Here is a 4,851-nt window from a genome sequence, read left to right on the forward strand (position 1 = left end):
AGGCTCCACAATTTTAAGATGTGAAATGTTGGGCACGGGGGTTACTACCAATCGAGTGGACTCTATGTTAGTGTCGTCTAGGGAAAGATAGTGATCGGTGCTTACCCCGGGTACTTGAGGTACCGCGGGTCGTGGATGACACGGAAGTTTCCCGGATCTTGTGGGTAAAGTGTGCAACCTCTGCAGAGTGTAAAACTATTCGAATAGCCGTGTCCACGGTCAAGGACAGTTGGGTGGTGCTGCTTAGACTACGTCCATATGTTACTGGAAAACAACACGGTTTCGTAAATCTGTTGACGTGATTCGTGAGGAAGTCACGATGAGCTTGAGCATGAGTTGTTCACAACTCTCTCTCGATGTTGATGTCTGTAACCTCCTGATACTTGTTGCAGACGCATTCATATCCTTGATAAATGTTGATCATACTTGCATGAGAAAAACTAGCTTTCCGCAAAAATGCCAATTTAGCAGTAGTGCCTTGCATAATTATTCTGTTATCACCCTTGGGTTGCTTGCAAGTACATTCAAAGTACTCATTGGCTTGCCACTGGTTATTTTATTGGCCAGGCATGAAAGAACAGGATATGATGAAGAATACTTCGGTGACGAACATGCGAGCTAGGACACCTCCCAGTCAGAATGCTTGTAAGGTTAAGGCAGATGGCATGGGTCCAAGTTATCGATGAAGATTTCCGCTGCGAAGTTATACTCAAGACTTGACCATAATGGTCCTACTTGTGTAATATGGTATGTATAGATGTAAGACTCTTGTTATTCAGCTTCTGTGTGTTCAGTGAGCATTGATCTTTGGGATCACTGTACACGTGCATTCGGTGATCACGACTTATGAGTCGGGGTCCCCACAGCAATCTTCACCAACAACTTCACCGCCATCATCACCAACTCTTCCCCCCTCTATGCAGCGGTGTAACCCCTCTTTTACCCGCTGTACTCTCTACTTAAACATGGTGCTCAACGCTATATATTATTTCCCAATGATGTATGGCTATCCTATGATGTTTGAGTAGATCTGTTTTGTCCTATGGGTTATTTGATGATCGTGATTGGTTTGAGTTGCATGTTTTATTATTGGTGCTGTCCTATGGTGCTCTCGTGTCGCGCAAGCGTGAGGGATCCCCGCTGTAGGGTGTTGCAATATGTTCATGATTCGCTTATAGTGGGTTGCGTGAGTGACTGAAACACAAACCCGAGTAAGGGGGTTGTTGCGTATGGGATAAAGAGGACTTGATGCTTTAATGCTATGGTTGGGTTTATCTTAATGATCTTTAGTAGTTGCGGATGCTTGCTAGAGTTCCAATCATAAGTGCATATGATCCAAGTATAGAAAGTATGTTAGCTTATGCCTCTCCCTCAAATAAAATTGCAATAATGATTACCGGTCTAGTTATCGATTGTCTAGGGACAAATAACTTTCTCGTGACAAAAAGCTCTCTACTAAAACTAACTTAGTTGTGTCTTCATCTAAACATCCCCTACTTTTTATTTACTTGCTCTTTATATTCTTGCAAACCTATCCAAAACACCTACAAAGTACTTCTAGTTTCATACTTGTTTTAGGTAAAGCGAACGTTAAGCGTGCGTAGAGTTGTATCGGTGGTTGATAGAACTTGAGGGAATATTTGTTATACCTTTAGCTCCTCGTTGGGTTTGACACTCTTACTTATCGAAAGAGGCTACAATTGATCCCCTATACTTGTGGGTTATCACATCTACATGCTTTGCATATGATTGCTATTGCTTCTTGTCATATGTCTCCATATGTTGCATCTCTCATGCTAGATGATTTGCCATGCATTGAGTGCAACAATGCTTTTAGTCTTGCTTATGAGATTGGCCCCATAGAATTCTCGCATATATTCGGAGATTTTGACATATTTCTTGTGAAGCATGCTTGTCTTCGTTCTTTGCACCATACACCTAGTGCTATGAATATCGCCATTGTTGCATCATATTATTCGTGCACTTGTGCTTCTAATGGTTATGTGCAAAAGAAGAGAACCATCATGATGGATGATGTCTTTATCTACCATGCATATATGTTGTTTGCTTTCTTTTGTGCATGTGTAGGATACCTCGACTTGGTGTCAACTTTCACTTCCCGTGAGTTGATCATTCAAGCTCTTGGGAGCGAACCACCTTCTCTCATGACGCTTCTACATCGTACTTGCTTGTGCTTCGACATTGTGAAGGACACACAAGGAGATGCTTTCAAGGTGATATCCTTCTCTTTTGAGAACCTCCAAACCATGAGCATGGATACTATGGATCATACTACTTGTGTTGCTTGCACCATGACACTTATTGTTCACCTTGGATCACTTGATTGCGCACATGTTAGAGATCTTGCTTCGACTTGTCATTTTCGCCTTTCCATGCCTCATGACATATATACCTTGTGTGTTGCATCCAATTCTTGGATTACTTGCTCCTATCATATGTTTGGTTGCAACAATTTCATTTATTCACATATGCCATGTCCCATTGATTGTTACATGCTTGCCTTGATTGCCTCACACATGTTGAACAATTGCTCTTTCTATTGTGTTGAGTGCCACTCGATTTTCACTACACCCTATGCATATTATACTTGGCCTGTCTTGCCACATGTGTTTAGACTTTCGACACTTCTTTTTCTTTGGCGTTGTGAATGGTTCATATGCATACCATAGACCATATGTTGAGGGCTTTATGCATGCTTGCTATGAACTTGAGGTAGATGCTTATTCTCTTGTCACACATATTTGCATCACTACCTCACATTTACATGCTTGTTTCCATGATGACCTTGATTGTGCTCAATTCATATGCTTGCATGCCATGCCACAATCCTTTGTCACACCTTATGCTATGCATGATGACGACACTTGTTCGGTGAATCACCACTTGAATACTTGTTTTTTCACTAATGCTAACCACATTTGTTTTTCCAAGTGTTTGTTGTCCTTACTCCTTTTCAAGGAACCACACGATGGTGCGACATTGGAGAGTGACCACTATGAGCTTCAAGATGATGACTACTTGGTGAATGTCCACTTCTACACGACGATGCCATCTCTTTCCCGTGGTGATTTGGTTTTTGATCCAAGGTCGGATCTTTCCCAAGGGGGAGGGGATGATGCAGAGCATCCTACAGACATCACCATGTCAAGAGTCCGTTTGGCGAGTGACACGCGCGACATCTACTTCACATACACAAAAGTGAATCATCTCCTTTACACGTGTTCACTTGACCCCATCGAGGATGGTATACTACTTGACACTCCTCTCATGTGCATGCATAGGTATCATCGGAGCACCACGAATGACGAGGAGGAGTGCAAGCGCAAGTGTATGCCTACACCATCCGTGAGGGAAGCTTGGAAGCAACAACAAAAGAAGACGGTGCAAAATTTGCACTACCAGATTGTCCGGTCCATCCAGAGAGCAGTTTTCGTCTGTGCAGAAATTGCACTACCGGACAGTCTGGTCCCCCAAGCGGACAGTCCGGTAGTACAATTTATGGACGCCCAAAAGTTTCTATTTCTATCGGACTGTCCGGTCCACCATGGAAAGTCTGCTGAAAACAGCGTCAGTCCGGGTTAGTTCCATTCAAATCATGCAAGTTAGAGTCCAAAACAAGGGCAAAAGTGTTTGGACAAGTAGATACGACGGAGACGTATCAACTCCCCCAAGCATAAACCTTTGCTTGTCCTCAAGCAATTCAGTTGACAAACTGAAAGTGATAAATAAAAACTTTTACAAACTCTGTTTGCTCTTGTTGTTGCAAATATGTAAAGCCAGCATTCAAGTTTTCAGCAAAGATTATGACTAACCACATTCACAATAACTCTTAGGTCTAATGTTTACTCATATCAATAGCATAATCAACTAGCGAGCCATAATAATAAATCTCGGATGACAACACTTTCTCAAAACAATCATAATATGATATAACAAGATGGTATCTCGCTAGCCCTTTCTGAGACCGCAAAACATAAATGCAGAACACCTTTAAAGATAAAGGACTGACTAGACATTGTAATTCATGGTAAAAGAGATCCAATCATAGTCATACCCAATATAAATTAATAGTAGTGAATGCAAATGACAGTTGCGCTCTCCAGCTAGTGCTTTTTAATAAGAGGGTCATGACTCAACATAAAAGTAAATAGATAGGCCCTTCGCAGAGGGAAGCAGGGATTTGTAGAGGTGCCAGAGCTTGGTTTTGAAATGGAGATAAATAATATTTTGAGCGGCATACTTTCATTGTCAACATAACAACCAAGAGATGGCGATATCTTCCATGCTACACACATTATAGGCGGTTCCCAAACAGAATGGTAAAGTTTATACTCCCCCTCCACCAACAAGCATCAATCCATGGCTTGCTCGAAACAACGAGTGCCTCCAACAAGCAACAGTCCCAGGAGGAGTTTTGTTTGCAATTATTTTGATTTAGTTTACATAAAGCATGGGACTGGGCATCCCGGTGACCAGTCATTTTCTCGTGAATGAGGAGCGGAGTCCACTCCTCTTGAGAATAACCCGCCTAGCATGGAAGATACGGACAACCCTAGTTGATACATGAGCTATTCGAGCGTACAAAATAGAATTTCATTTGAAGGTTTAGAGTTTGGCACATACAAATTTACTTGGAATGGCAGGTAGATACCACATAAAGGAAGGTATAGTGGACTCACATGGAATAACTTTGGGGTTTAAGGGATTGGATGCACAAGCAGTATTCCCGCTTAGTACAAGTGAAGGCTAGCAAAAGACTGGGAAGCGACCAACTAGAAAGCGACAACAGTCATGAACATGCATTAAAATTAATAAACATTGAGTACAAGC

Source organism: Aegilops tauschii, chromosome 2 (genome assembly GCF_002575655.3).
Source record: "Aegilops tauschii subsp. strangulata cultivar AL8/78 chromosome 2, Aet v6.0, whole genome shotgun sequence".
Lineage (NCBI taxonomy): Eukaryota > Viridiplantae > Streptophyta > Magnoliopsida > Poales > Poaceae > Aegilops > Aegilops tauschii.